Source organism: Pinus tabuliformis, chromosome 8 (genome assembly GCF_031772625.1).
Source record: "Pinus tabuliformis cultivar Carrire ecotype Pingquan chromosome 8, CPIR1, whole genome shotgun sequence".
Taxonomy (NCBI): Eukaryota; Viridiplantae; Streptophyta; class Pinopsida; order Pinales; family Pinaceae; genus Pinus; species Pinus tabuliformis.
In genome coordinates, this window is record NC_142294.1 from 1,259,122,445 (window position 1) to 1,259,139,733 (window position 17,289).

Sequence of the window (17,289 nt, forward strand, 5' to 3'; positions counted from 1 at the left end):
AGCAAGGTACAACATTTTAAAATGAAAAATAAAAGGAATCACACCCAAAATATTTTATTTTACAAAAGTACGAATTCAAGGAAGCAAACAAGTAAAGAAAAATACCTACTAAACAAAATTATTAATGTTTTATTATTATTAAAGAAATAAAGGAAAAGGAGTAAGATCTGTGATGTAAAAAAATAAACCGATTATTTTCAAATTTCCTTCCATTGGAGGAGATGTAAGGAATAATGGTACCAATCTCACAAAAATAATTCTAAGACTTAAATAAAGGTAAATTTACACTTTAAGAGTCACTAGAAACAAAAATAGTGAACCTTTCCGAACAAATAACTCTTTCTAGACCCAGAGACCCTAACCCTAGAAATGGAGGAGAAATTCTTATAAAAAATCAAAATGCAATTCAAAATACCTATTAAATCTTATAAAAACTATAATATAGACTCAAATTATAGTAAAGGCTCATAAAAAGATCCAAAAACCCTTTAAAATGTGTTCTAAATTAAAGAAGTTGGGAATGTTTCCACCTTTACCACATATATGTGACTACTGTTTAAGAAAATTTCATGCATACATTACTATACATTAGTAATAAAGCACATATACAATTTTTTTCTTCAAGAAAGAGGCATATAGAGGACAATTAAACAAAAAATCAAAAGATGGGCTAAAAGAGAAATGTAAGAGCATTATAAATAGGTATAAACCTAACAATAACTGACTGGAAAAGGGTAAAAATAAAGTCTAAAATGACCCCAAGAATCCATAAAACCCCTAAGAGATAAACTTAGATAAGTTTCTCTTCAATGAATCTGCTAGTTATGTTTATGGAATTTCTTCCTCATTCTAGTCTAACAACCATAATAAAGCTGAAATAAGAAATATTTATTCCAATCTATAAGAAAACATGGAGTATTTCTTAATTTCTATGTAAGGGTAGAATACATACCTCGAAAGTTGAAGTTTTGTTAAGATATGAATTCCATAAAGGCTTCCTTAAAATTTTTCCTAAATGACCTTGTGTAACAAGATAAATGAACATAATACAATAATGCATTAAAAGAGAAATCACATGAATTAAATGAAATAAATTACAAAAAAAACTGTATACATAAGCAATATGATGAAAAAACTGAATTGGAACAAGACAAAATGAGTTTCTTATTATAGTAATTGACAAAAATCTAGGGCTTAGAGAATACCTGGTTCTTTCTAAATATGTTGATTGAAACTATCCTTCATGCCTATATACCTTGGGATATTGAAGATATACACCACATCGTCTTCCTCTTTTGGACTAATAGATAGAAAGAGGAGTATATTTCCATATTCTGGAGAGTAGTCATAAGATAAAGAAACAATGGTTTCCTATCTAAGGTTATAGATTAAAAGATCAAAGGTGATTACAAACAAAAGGAACAAGAGAGATATTGCTAACATAAGGATACTTGTTAATACTTCTGCATCTCATCCACCCAAGGCATCATTAAATACTCTTGAAAATTACTTTGGGTCACTATGGATGGGATACAAGATATAAGCTATTTGTTGAACCCATAAACACCTCCCTAAAATGTTCAAGACTATTCACATATTTTTTTTTGCGAAAAATGAAGGTATACACTACTTGTATGAAGGATACTAGTGTATATACACATTGTGATTTCATAAGGGTTACATATGTATGCATTACGACAAAAGAAAGGATGTAAATATGAACTCGTATTTTGTTTTTTAAAGATTTCATTTGATATAAAATGTCTAAAAAAGGAAATGTAATGATAACTTTAGCAAAAAACATGCATATTATCATATGTGTGGAAAAAAATTCTATAACAATAGATATCCCCTACCATGTTCTACGAAATCTTGTTTGGAAAAAAGGGTATTACATATAGATTGAAAACCTTCAGCAGCCATTAACACAATGAGATCAAATATAATATGTCTAATAATTTTGCGTGGTTAAAACCATGTGAGAGGGAAATAGTCCATGGCCCCAACCAACATGGCCACTTGAGATAATTGTATTAATGAAAAATAAATATTTTTACATAAGAGAGTTCTAACAACCAGTCATCAACCATGGCTATCTATGCTCATTAAATAGAGATCATGGATCAATTGATTGTTAATCCATTTGTTAATATACATTAGTATCGATGAGAATATGAGTTATCATATCACTATGTCTATAAAATATTATGACCATTACATAAAAATGAAACTAGTGCATACTAAAGAAACAAACTTTTACTTAGTAGAGACATTAGACCGAGTTGATTTCAACTAACTCTCGATTGTATAAATATTCTAACATGTCCCCCCTCCCTCCCTCCCTGCCCTTAAGAATAAATTGTGATACACATGAAATATTTACAAAGGTCACATAATATGATAACGAAGGAGGAATTATATCTTATCCCCCCTTAATGAGATATTCCTAAACTCCTAATATAGACTGAAGTTTACAAAAATTCACTTTATAAGAGACTTTGAGAATGTTTGCAAAATTGATCATCTATAGGAAAAAGATAACTGTTCAAAAACTTAATCATGAATGAACTTTTTGATAAAGTGCATTTGTAGCTCAATGTGGTTCTTTTGTTGATGCCAAAAATTATATCTGGAGAGCTTTATGGAATTATAATAATTACACTAGAGCATGGTAAAATTCTATTGTTTGGATCCATACTTTGAAAGAATCTGTCAAAGACACAAGCATTATTAACTTCCATTAGTCACTGCTAGATACTCTATGTCTACTAAAGAAAGAGAAACAACCTCCTATTTTTTGTGACCAAAAGTGATAAGTTTAGAGAGAATAATAAAAACATAACGTACAAAAGAATTACCCTCATCTAGGTCATCATTCCAATCTAAATCACTAAAACTAGCAAACAACGGAGCCCCCTTTCAATTGTAATATATCCCAAAATTAATCATACCCTAGATATGCAAAATTGTCCCTTTCATTTCTTTCCAGTTACTTTCATGGGGTGTTTTCATATACTATAAAGAATGACCAAAAACAAAGGAAATAAAAGGATGGGTACGAATCAAATATAAGAGGCTACCGGGTAACCCATGATACAAAGTGGCGTCACCTTCATGTGTAGTCCAAAGTGTTGGCATGATTGAAGGCTCTAGACTAAAAGAGTTAAGAGAATGGTTTACATTATTCCATATGAAAATGGTGAACAAGATGACATGCATAACTATATTGTGAAAGATAAATTCCATCCTTGGTTCTCAATACTTAGAGGCCAAGGAAATAATGTAAATAGACTAATTTTGTTATTCAAACTTCTTCTTAAGGCTTGACTTCACATAGGTTGAAAATTTAGGGTCAGTCTTGGTGAGGATTAGGTCATCAAATTAAATAATAAGGACTATGAGATGGATTCATACTTTCTTGGGGTATGTGTTGGGGTCATAATTACATCTAGAGAAGTGACTCTCAATAAGAATGTTATACATTTTTACATACCTAACTCAAGTAGCCTATTTAAAACCATATAGAGATTTCTTAAGGTGATAAACAATGCTAGAGTCATTGTAAACATAGGTAAGAGGTTAGTCCATGTAGATTTCTTCTTATAGATACCAATGAAATAAGGGGAATTTAATATCCATCTAATGGACTTCCCATGCATGTGAGGTAGCAAGGGCTAAAACAAGGAAGATTGAATTCATTTTGGTGACATAGGTAAAGGTTTCACTGTAGTCACTTTCTTCAACTTGAGAGAATCCTTTACCAACAAACTTTGCCTTATGTATTTCAATGCTTCCATATGATGCATACTTAGTTATATATAATTATTTATGTATAACTAGATTTCTTCCTTTTTAAAGTGGTACAAGTTCCCAAGTATCATTTTCCGTTAAGGAACGATATTCTTCATTCATTGTTTTTTCCCAATCAAAATGATTGAAGCTTTGCAAAAATTTCTATATCCTGACTTGGAAACTAATCGAGCCTTATGTATTTCAACAATTTCATATAATGAATATTTAATTCATTATACCCATTTACATCAAGCAAGTTTTATTCCTGTTGGAAGTGGCACATGCTTGCAAGTGTCATTTCCCATTAAGGAATGATATTCTTCATTCATTGTTGTTTCTCAATCTATATGCCCTTAACTTTCTGAAAATGGTTTTAGATTATGAGTCTCTAAAAAATAATATAGAGTAAATGGAAGAATATTTCAATTATTAGTGACTATGATGTTGATCAGTAGGATCACTGACAAGGCGATAGTTGTCTCTCATGTTGAATCAAGCCATCTAATAATCTTTAGTGCTAATGCTAGTATAAGCTCACGTTCAATAGACTGCTCTTAAGGAAAGTGAGTAAGCAGAGCTAGATTTTCATCCTCATTGTCATTATCTAAAGTGTTAGCCTCCTATACCAATAGCTTCTCATTTCTCATGATTGATAGTGGAAGTGCCAAAAATGCTCACCTTCCATATCAGTAAGGTTCCATTTTTGTGAAGAAAGCAGACATGTTAAAAAATGTAAAGAGGGTATGCCTTAAAATAAAAATCAAAGGGCAAGAAAATGAATTGGTCAAAGAAAAAATAAAAGAAATGAACCCCAAACAAAGACCATGAAAGTGGCTAGTTCAAATTGCCACTGCTACTTTGATGGGTGGCCCAACAGCTCAAGCTGGGCCTCACCATGTTTTAAATTTCATGTTGTAGATTAGAGAGGAAGTACCTGATCAAACAGTTCAAGCTTGACAGATGACTAGGTGGATAGAGAAAGAAAGGAGCCCAACTGCTTAATCTGGGCCCTTGGAAGTCATAAGGGTAGGCTTAGATAGGAGGGCAGCAGAAAGAAAAGAGAATCATCAGGGTTTGCAAGGCTAAGTGCACCCATACAAAATGAAGAAAAAATGTTAGGCATAATAGGCAGGGTAGGCAGTTGAAGGTTGCAGAAAGCAAAATCCAAGCACATCACTTGGAGTAAATCAAAGTGGTCATCAGCAAGGGAAAGGCAAGAGCAATGGCCTATCTGGAATACTACTAAACCATCACTAACTTCCCTCATCCCCTTCAAAATCTTTTACTAACCTCCCCATGAGCACTGCAGGATCTGCCTGATCAGTCCTCCTTACACCCTTCATTTGTACAAATTTCATGTCATAAATGACTTCTTTCTTTGAAAAGAAGCCACATTTCTTGTGTAAAAATTCTTTTCATTTTGATCTACTTCCTAACTAAGTTTGATTCCTGAAAAGCTTAGTAACTACCACTTCCCATTCTCATTCCCCTCCCAGTACTAACTACTAACTGTATCTACATTAAATCCCCTATGTTCCCCTTTCCCCTACTATTATAACACCATGGTGTATAAAACCCCAAGCAATGTATAAATATCCCCCCTTTAGCAATATAGCTAAATAATACTCCTAAGGGAGACATTAGTCCACCAGGGACTATGGTCAACCCTGCTTTGGGAATTACTCTAACCCCTGGTTAGACTAATAGCCCACCCTAAACCTTCATTTCCCCTCTTTTCCGAAAATTTCATAAAAAACCCCTTTTTCTCTGCTCAAATCTAACTCTAACCCTTTTGTCCCCCCCCGACAGATTAATTCATACCCCATCAAAACCCACAGAAAATCATTTAACCAAAGTTTGAAACCCCAAATATTAAACCGAATATTTTATTTCCGCCGGCGGGTCCCCCCCAAACGTGCTCGACGGATCACAGCGCCCGCCAGCCGTCCATCACCCGCCACCCCCGATCCAATGGTGGGCGGTCCTTTTTGGATTTGAACATGCCTCCCTTTAACGTCCGGGGAGATAGTGGTATTGGCTCCCGTACACAGGACGCGTGGCGACCGGCGGGGTTGTTCGGAGCCCCCCTCCCCGATACCGCCTTCACCCAAAGGTGGTGCAGGGAGACTGCTTACCACCTTCCCGATACCACCTCCCTTGTCGCATCACCTCCACGTCATTGTGACGTCATGCCACCTCCACTGCATCCTGCCACGCTGGCCTCCAACTCAGCGCCCACGTCACCCTCCGTACCCCGGGCCCGCCATGATGTCATGCTGACGTCATCGGCGGAAAAGCTCCAATGACCCTTTTTGTCCAAATTTGTCGTTAAAAAGCGCGGTTTCGGCCGTTTTATGTCATTTTCAAGCGAAAAAGACAGAGCTGTTGTAGACCTCTTCACCGCGAAATTGCCTCCGAACCGCCAAATTCAAAGTTGCAGCCGCCACAACTTGTCGATTCAGCTGCATTGAGCACCCATTGTTCGACCCGAAGGCTTTCCGCACTGTTCATCCAGGTATTCACCACAATTCTCTTGTTTTGCCCCTATGCATGCCATTTCTCTGCAAATTCTCCATTAAGCACCTGTCAAATCCCAAATTCAACACTGTCTACTACTTAAATTTGAACTAAAGCAACCTGCATTGCCCCAGCTCCATAATTTGATATTTAAGCGACAAACTCACGGTCTAAATTTACAAATTTATCCTCGAGCTGCCCGGCATTGTTCCCTTTTGCCGAGTGCATGCCCAAAGCTACATTTCACCAACTTGAAGCCTACACACCCTCTGCAATTCATCCTCATCAATTCACAATCCCTGTGAATTTACCCAAGCAAAAGCAGAGGCAATCCTGCATAGCCTGCCTATTCCATTTGAAGAAAATTTCTAGCATTATCTACATTGACTCTGTCATTTGAGCTTTGAGGAACCTTGCAAGCTATTACACTTACCTTGTTTAATTCAGAAACTACATAATGGCTGCTCGTGCACCCACAGCTTTCAGTGTTGCCCCCATAAATCCACCAAATAAAGACCTGGAGTCCTTGCCTCTTGCTGACAGGGACTACCTCATCCAAGATTTTGTAGGTGATAGAGACCATTTGCAGACCTTCAGGGAATTGAGAGATGATTATTTAAATGGTAAGGATACCTATGGGATATGGGAGTCAAATCTGCCATACTACTTTCTCCCATCTGTTAACATTTTTCCAGAGATTATCTGCCTATGTGCTGAGAATTATGATGCAAACCACAGAGCTGTCAAGTCTCCATCTGGGAGCATCCTCTTTCACATTAATGCTGATTCCATCAACCAGATGCTCAACTTCAAACAAACTCAGCTGCTGTTCCCTTTCTCCATGAACTATCTTCTGGATACAGGTGCCAAGATGACCACTGAGGACAGGCAAAAGATCACCCAGACATTTATGAGGCCTGACTGCCAGCCCACAAGGCCACCTCCCTACTTATATGTCCACTTTACTGATGTAGGCAAACTTCTGCTAGACGTGATTTCATATGTGCTGGGCTATAAGACCAGTGAATATGTGGATGAGACAGTGCTGGTATTACTATCTGCTTATAGCCCAGGCCAACCTCCTGCCTACAAATATAATTTTGCTAATTTCATAGCCAACAAGATAAATGAGCAACTTTTCAAAGTGGACAGGGAGGGCATCTTCAAGTATTCATCTTATATCTACCACCTGTTCATGTATTACCAGTCTGAGGCTTTTCCATGCCACATTAAAAATCTCGATTCTAAAGGAGAAAGAAGATCTGTCATCTTCTGGACATCTCTCTTCCACCGAGTGCAAAATTCACCTTATTCTTATTGTGAATTCATTGACCAATTTGTTTATCCAATCTCTTGTTTGTTGATGAGGTCCCCTCCTCCCAGAATGTCATTTGAAATACAGAAAGTCCTGCAGCTCTCCGAGAATTATAAAATAGGTGATTGGTACCTATACCAGGATCATACAGTCATCAGAATCTATGGTTGTGAGCTCTGTCCATACAGGCTCCCAAAATATGTTCCCATGAGACTGTTTACCTTGGAGTATTATAGGCAGCTCATTCACTCTGATCTCACTCACTTCCACAGCTCCAAAAAGAAAGCCCATCTCAAGTTCAAGCAGCACCTAGACCCCTTCATTGTGAATAAGAAATAAGGATGGAAAGATGCTGAGCTAATCCTTAAACACCAGTACATGCTCTCCAAAAGCTTTCGGTGGGTCCCCTATGACCCTCAAGGCTTCATCACTGCTAGAAGAGTCAAGTACAGGCTGCTAGGCTATGAGCATTGCAAATATCCACACATTGAACAGTATGCCAATCAGAAAGAGTGGAAACCCGATACATTAATTGAAAAATTGACTAAGGAAGAGTTAATGCAAAAGAATGTCAAGGATTTGGAAAAGACTCTTGACCTAGATTCTGTGCAGCAGGTACCCTTCAAACGACTGCACCCAGTAGGAGAAGGGACCTCGGCCACAACAACTGCACCAGCCACACAGGCACCTTCTACAGCAGCACCAGGTACAGATAAAGGTAAAGGGATAATGGGAGCTGAAGAGGAAGCACCAAAAGAACAACCTGCCCCTTCAAGTGAGCAGCAACAAGAGCAGACCCCCCCTCCACAAACTGAGCCACCAGCAGCTCCAATCTTGCAAACTCCAGCACATGAGGAGAGGGGTAAGAAGAGAGAAAGAGAAGAGTCCACTCCTGCCAGTGGATCCTCCCAGCAACCGGAGACCAAAAGGCAAAGGGCTGACTCCCCAGAGATAGAAGTAATCAGTGAAGAAGTCCTTGATAGCCCAAGGAAAGATGGGGAGGGCAGCCAGCAAACAGGTACAAGCTCCTTTCAACAGGAGCAGGGAGTGCAGTTTGGCTTGGAGGTGTCATCCTCCACTCAGCAAAGCAAGAAGCCTAAAAGCACTAAGGCCTCTTTCAAGCAAATAAAGGCACAAAATGACTTGCTGAGAGTAGAGGTGTATAAACAATTTCTAAATGCAACAGCAGCCCAGAAAGAAAGGCTAATGTTTGTATATGACATTCAAGAGGAGAAAATGATCCTCAGTCATTTTAAGCCTAAAGTGCCGCAGCCTAAATCAGCTGCAGATTTTGTAAGGACAAGGGTAGAGGTCATGGCAAAGGACATTCATCCCATGGACCAAATATAACTCCACAAACAAACTGGAGAAATGGTCTATGCCACCTTGGTGGACAGGGCAACCATGGCCCATGAGTTAAAACAATCACTAAAAAATACCAACATTCAGTTGGATTTTGAGAGAATGTCCTCTATGGCTAAGGACAACAGAATAAAATCACTGGAGCACATCATCATCGACCTAGGACATGATCCTAAGGATCCAAAGGGCGTAAGGGCCCTCCTGAAGAAAAAATAAGATGACCTCAATGCACTGAAGAAAAGGTTGAAGCTGCTGCCCACAGAGCACCCTCAAACAGCAGAGTTACAGAAGGAAAAGGAGGCCGATAAGCAACTGGACCTTATAATGTAGCTCAACCAAAAGCTCCTTGATTTGGAGAAGGAACTCAAAGGAGCATTACAAGATAAGCAGGGAGAATCCACATCCCAGGCTCCCCCAACTACTTCAACCACTGCAACAACAACAGAGGCAGCAGTAGCCCCTATCACAACCACAGCCACAACAGAAGCAACAACAACAACAGCTCCAGACTCCAGTACAAGCATGGAAGATTTGACTAAGGCTATTAAAGAAATGGAGCTCCAGGCCACTGAGATAAAACAAGCCAAGGAAAAGTTGGCAGAGCTGGATGCCAAATATGATAAATCAAAAATGACTGTGGCAGAGCAAGGAAGAGAAATAAAGGCCCTCAAAGAAAAGATAAAGGCCTTGGAGAAAGAGCTTAATCTAGAAAGCACTATGGCTGAAATAAAAAGAATTCTGTGGGCCAAAATTGACCAATCCATCACTAAACAATGGAAGTCAATTAAAACTGTACATGAACAAATGGATTTAATTGGCCAAGCACAGATAGAAATTCAGAAGGCCAAAACAATGCTGGGAAACAAGCCTGAGCAGGCCAATAGAATGATTGATTTTTTGAATAACCAGACTAAGGAAGAACTGGCAGCCTTCGGCATTGTCAACAGAACAGAGGCTGTCCTCACAGCTAAAAAGGTGCTAACTCTCAGAAATTTTGTACAAACCGTGGAGAGAAAATGCTATGAGATACAGGCTGAGGTGGATGAGTACAAACTCAAGATGGGAGCACTGCAACAAAAGGGACTGCCCAGCCTACTAAACGGTGCAGGAAGACTCATCTCCCGAGAGCAATATGCCACCAGAATGTCAAATTATATTGAAAATCAAATCACTGCATCTGGCAGTACTTCTGAGGAAACAGGGCCTCCAACAGGACAGAGCCTATACAATAAACTTGAAGGTCTATTTTTTATTGAAAATGAAGTAAATCACCTTTTTGAAATTCCTCCAAATTTTTACAGATATATAGAGGCAAATGAAACTTTAGTGAAGATTCGAAGACATCAAATGCCTAAGGAGGATTGGTGGCAGGAAATGCTTCAAATTTTGCCACAATAGCCTCAGTTGCTCATTCATTGCCAGCTCCAACTCAGCAGAAGTCAAGCAGCGGAATAAAGTCAGCATTTAAGGCAGCCGAAAGGTGACTCAGCATATGGACAACGACATCAAGCCCAAGAGATAAGAAATACGCAATTTTTTGACAGCGTATCCTCAGCCGACTCCAACAGCCACAAAGTCAACAGTTTCTGACTATTTTGGACAGCTAAGGCATTGAAGAGTTATTACAGCATTTACTTTCTCAGCTACCATGCTCCAGGAGTTGGCACGACATTAATGAAACATTTACTTATCAGCTAGATATTTTCTTATGTAAATTATGTATATATACCTCCCCTAGCAACGTATAAGGGGTTGGTGATTTTCATTCTGAGGCAAATGTATTGTATACTTTCAGATTATCTAATGAAAAAGGTTGGAAAAGCTCAGTGATTTTCCTGAATGTTTGATGTCTTGGTGATGCTATGCTTGTTGTTGCAGAACTCCTGTGCTGTCTGATGGAACAATAAGTTTTCTCAATCTATGTTTTGTCTTCTTATGTTTATCTAAATCATATACATGTTTCACTAATCTAGCAGTAGGGAAAAGGAATAGTACAGGAAATGTTTGACTGCACCTTGTGCTCAATCTCTATTGCTGTAAATGTTTTCTTCAGAATTGACCATGAACATGAATTCTTAATTTCTCATGTTTTCATTAATTCTATAAATATGAATGTTATGTAGAAATTCTTCACTGCTTCTAAATAATATTCTCACTGTTCTCCATATCAGTTTGTTGAAAGATTCTTAAATGCCTTTCATACCCTGGTTATATCACATTTAATCACAGATTCAAAGAATTGTTTCTCAGACACTTATCTGGCTCTGCATCATCACTATGGTAACAACACAGACATATCAAATAGATCAAGCACCACTGACTCCATGCCCAATGGCCTAGAACACCCTGGTAAGCACATATATATCTTGACTGAAGTCACCATCCAGCAAATTCCTAAACAAAACCTTGAGCATCATAACTAGCCTAAAACCTTATACAAACAAAGTTAAATCATAAAGAGAGAGCCCTCTCTAGTCACAGGTAGGCTAGAACCTGTGACCAAAAGATTGGTTAGTGGTTACCTCGGCCGTATTCCTTTGGGAGTCAAAGGGAACAACCTAAGTGATAACATAAAGAATAACCCAAAATAGTAACAAAAGGGGGAACGCACACCAAATATGGCTTGCAAGACAAAGAGAAAACCATTGTTTAATTAGGTTCGTAGGTCAATATATTTTCATTAAATTTATCATCTATTGTAATGTCTTTTTCATTGTAGTGAAGTTGAAGAAGTATATAAAGGTGAAATAATGGAGTTGGGTTACACTTTTTGGTGAAATAGCGTGTTTGGGTGGAAAAAACAATGGCTCAGTCAATCCATTTAAGCACCCTATCGAGCCTTTTGTAAGCGCTCAATTGAGTTCCTTGGTCACTAAAATGGTAGCTCTAATGAGGGTTAAAAACAAACCCTTGACTGAGCTATAGTGTTCGATTGAGCATTATGGCTCGATCGAGCTTTAAGGATCGATCAGGCTATAATTCTTGATGAAGAAATATGGCTTGATTGAGCCCTTTTTTATAAATACTACTCCCATGGTCTATGTGTACAATTTGTACAGACCACAGGTAAACTAGGAGCTCGACGAAGAGTATTGGAGCTTGATCGAGAAATTTGAGCATAAAGTGTTCAAATCAATCTCGCCAACCACCCATCCAACATCCCAAAGGATTAAACAAAGGTAGTTATTGTGTCTTTCCTCTTTCTTATTTAATTTTTTTTTGTAAAATTAAACAAATTAATTTAAAAAAAAAACCATGTACAAAAACAATGATACACCAAAAACTCCAAAATAGAAAACAACTAAACTATAACTGATAAATAAGTAAATTAGCAGCTTGAGAATGACATGATGAATTAATTGCTCATAGTGAACCTCTATTTGTAAAACAAGATATTTTATTTTATTTTATTTTATTAAATTTAAATTAATTTACACTTTAAATAATTTTTTAATAATAAATATAGTATGATTCTAATTTTAATAATAAAATATTAATCTTTAAAGTTAAAAAATATAAAAAAGAAATATATATATATATATATATATATATATATTACATTATGTTAATAACAAAACATTTAACTTAGTTATATATAATATTTAACTATACATAATTATAACATTACATAGCTATATTTTATAGTTATATATATAAAATATATAACATAACATAGGTTTATAACTATTTAACATAACATGTCCACAAGGTCTTAGATAGATTGTTATCAGGTGCTCTGTTAATGCACTCCTTAATGTGATGCTATCGGTTCAATTCCCCACCTCAACGAGGGTCATATATTGGACATGATGAAGATATAGTATTTCCAAGCTTAAAAAACTATACACAAAATTAATTGTAATTGATTTTTCGGATCCATCCCATTCAAGTTGATATTAAATCTACATTTCAAACCTGCGACTAAGGTCCTTCATCAAGAAACAAAAATATGTTTCCTGATGATGAACCTCAGTCACAAATTTGAAACATCGATTTAATATCAACTTGAATGAGATGGATCTGAAAAATCAATACAACTAATGAACAAACCCATAAATCTTAAATCTAAAATACCATAAAATTATATATATATATATATATATATATATATATATATATAACATGGCATGTTACAACATAACCATAACTATAGTTTATAATATAACTATATAATTATATATATTTAACTTAATTATAACATCATATCATATATATATATATATATATATATATATATATATATATATATATAAAATAGAACTCTATAATTATTTAACATGTATAACATAATGTTATTTAACACAACACACATATATAACATAGCATGTAACATAACTATAACTATATAACTATATAATGATTTAAATATAATTATATATATTTAACTAGATTATAAAGTTTTAACATATCACATAATTAGATATATTAGATTTCTATATATATTGTTCATAACATTACTTGTTATTTAACATACATACATACATCTATATATATATGTTTCAACAATGCAACATTGATAGATACGCTAAATCCATCATGAAAAGTGCATTTGGTCTAGTGAATAAAAGCATTTAGGCTCTTTTCTAATTTGTACCTTATTATTTCATTATGTAGTGTGTTGTACAAAAAACATTTTCTTCATGTGCTTGCACCTAGTACATGTCAGTTATCAAAGTCAAATATTAAGAACTTAATATCTATTGTAGTATTTTGTTGGCATGATATTTTATTAGTTTTGTAAATATGTTTATTTGAATTTTTTACATATATATTTACATATTTATACACTATGAATAAAATGCGTTATTTAGAGACGAGAAAAAGTGTAAAGGTAGATTTGATCACTTCTTTCGATTTTGTTTACATGGAATTCAATACTTTGGTTGAAAAATGATCAAAAAATGGAATCTAAAGTTTAGGACTTCAAGCTCGATTATTCTACTTGAGTTTAGAAATGGTGTTTTTGCCAAAACAAAATTCTCGCATTAGTTTATATGTATTATATATAATATGTAGAGGCATTCCATATACACACCCCAATTGCAGGCCATCGCAGTGTAAGAGGTTCTATTATACATGGTAAAGCTCATGACAGATCACGTATCCTATCGAGAGTTGACGTTCCCTTCATAGGTCTGCCTCTGATGCGAGTCAGAGTTTCAGCGGAAGTGTTTCTGTCTTTTTTGATGACCATGCTACATCTATTAGACCTTGTTCATCTATTTCATCTACACCTCCTACATTTTTAAAACCTCCTTAAAATTTATGTGCTTGTGTCTTGAAATTGTATTTAATTTTTAAATTGTCTTCAGCTGATGTGTTTAGATGTAATGTATTTGTTACTATGCTTCTAGTTTGTTAATTATATATGTTAAATTATGTTTATGATATATAGGCCATTAGAAAACCGAAGCTGAGGATCAGAGTGATCTAGGTGGATATTGGTGGCCACCCGCCAATTCCACTTGGATTCCCACCATTTTTTCTTTCAGCTTTTCAGTTTCCTTAATTGTAGCACAATTTACTATTTTTAACATTTTTTTCAGGTCCTGAACTTCCGGAGCTATTTTGAGGCCGTCAACGACATTTTTTAGGAAAACTACGAATAGCATGGGTCCATGGACCAATGTTTCTCTTCACAAAGTTGTATTCCTCAGATAGATATTTCTAATGAGGTATTGCGTACATCAAACGAAGATCATATGCCAAAATTACGACCCCAGGATGTTGATGTACCAATTTACCCAATACAGGGCCCATAGTTTGGCGCTTCATTTGATAGGGTTAGGTTTTTGGATATTTATCATTTTCCATTATTTCTCAACAATAAATAGGCCTTTAACCCTCATTGTAAGATAATTCAGAGGCATGTAGCCACCACATATCTTCTTATAGAAGCTACCATCACCCTAGCTAGTTTATTTCCATTTCTATTTGTAAGCATATTTCAGTATTTTACAGTAATGAAATGAAGTATTATTTCTGCTACCTATCTGTACTTATGGTTATATTTGTAATTTGTTGTGTTCGTTTTTAAATCTGAATCAGTGGTATCAGAGGGGTCTTCTCTTTCTCTGTCTTTCTTTGCATCTCCCCAATGAGGATGGGATATAAGGAGTTAGGGCTTGAACTGGTCGAACCTTTGCAAGACCAACCTCGCGAATCCTGATGGCCACCCATGCTGGATGAAAAGAAATATGAGGGAGAAGAAGATCCTATCAAAATCTTCCTCGAAGAGGCCCTCGACCAACAAATGAACGTGATGATGGACAAATTTTCCAAGATCCTTCAACAACTACCCAGGGGCGACACATCTACTTCAAACAGCTACTCTGGAAGCAGATACAAGTGAGCTTTGACATTCCCATATTTGAGGGTCAGATAGATGCAGACGCCATAGATAAATGGTTAACTCTGTTAGAAGGGTATTTTTCTGTTCATGATTTTTCCAGCCGGAAAAGATTACTTTCACTCTTTTCAAAGCCACCCCACACGTCAAGGACTAGTGGGAATTTTATTACAAGCAAAAGGAAGAAAGTACGACCTCACTGTTTTCAACCACACCCACTTGGAATTCATTCTAGGCTCCCATCAAGGAGTAGTAATACCCTGTCGGAAGCTATGAGAATCAATAGATAAAGTGGACCATGCTGCATTAGGGAAGGGACCAGTACGTGCTAGAGTTTACCAAGATTTTCCATACCCTTCGCAAAACTTTTGGTATCAAGGATTCATTGGTACTCAAATATTGTGGCTGCCTGCACAAGTACATCCACAAAGAAATATAATTCCTGAACATATCCTCACTTGACACGACATACCAATATGCTGTCAAGATTGAGAAAAAGTTTAAATAAAAGTACTGAGACTTTAGATCTACGAATCCGAAGGAAGGGAAAGGTGGCCCCAGACTACAAAACGAAGGACAAATCCAAGGCGGGTCAACCCAAAACAACTCGTAAAAGCTGCAAGCAAAGAATAGCGCCGCGAGGCCAAAAAAAGACATGGGAAAGTGGTGTGAGTTCCATAAGAGCTCCACTCACAACACAAGTGAGTTTCGGGCCATGCAGTCATTGGTGGCTGAGCGAAAGGTTTCAGATTCAGATGTATGTTCCAGCTCTGAGTCAAAACTTGACAAGGGGAATGACAAAGGGAAGAAAATTATTGATGTGGAGCCCAACGGCACCATTGCCACCATGAAGATCCAGAAGGAGGAACCTGAAGATCCAGAGGAGGAGGAGTGCCTCTTCCACTCCTAGATATGGGTAAAGGGCTCCCCTCTAAAGTTCATTTTCAACAACAGGAGCCAAAAGAACCTCATTTCAATAGAGGTCATGAAGCAATTGCGCTTACTAACCACAACACATCCATAACTATACACAATTGGGTGGCTTCACCAAGGACGGGATCTTCGTTTGAGCCAGTAGTGTCGTCTACCATACAACATCAAGCCCTTCACGGATGTGGTATTGTGTGACGTTTCTCCCATTGATGTTTGTGATGTATTATTAAGACAATCATACTTGTGGAAGTGACATGTTGTGTATGAATCAAGGCCCCATGTTATTATCGTTACTTTGGGAGATAAGTTGTACAAAATACTAGAGGTAGCACCACCTGCCACCATCTCTTTGGTTACTGGACACCAATGTAGTAAGCTAATTTCCAAATCTGGGAAATTTTTTTCTCTCATGATATGCCCTCAAGTAAAGAAGATGATGGTGGCCATGACCTCCAGACAGGGCCCCTCTGCATGACAACTACAAATGGAAAAAGACATGGAGGAGTACGAGGACATCTTCACCTCCCCCACAAGGGAACCTTTGCACTATCAAGTCAATCACTCCATCAATTTTACCCAGGTGTGCCACTTCCCAATGGACCAATCTATTAGTGCTCCATTCTAGAGAACGATGAAATCAAGAGGCAGATTCAAGGGTTGCTATAGAAAGGTCACATCCATCCAAGTTCATTGCCCAGTGGGAGCCCGATCGTGTTGGTATAGAAGAAGGATGGGACTTGGAGACTCTGTATTGACTATCGAGCATTGAACGCGGTTACTGTCCATAATAGGTACCTGATCCCATGATTGATGACCGCCTAAACCAACTGAAGGGGGGAAAATATTTCAGCAAGATTGATTTGAAGTTAGCATATCACCAGGTGCCAATAAAACTCCTCTATGTGTGGAAGACTACCTTTAAAGCCAAGAAGGGCCTTTTCAAATGGTTGGTTATGCCTTTTGGATTGACGAACGCTCCTGTAACCTTCATGAGGCTAATGGATGCCATCTTGTGGCTATT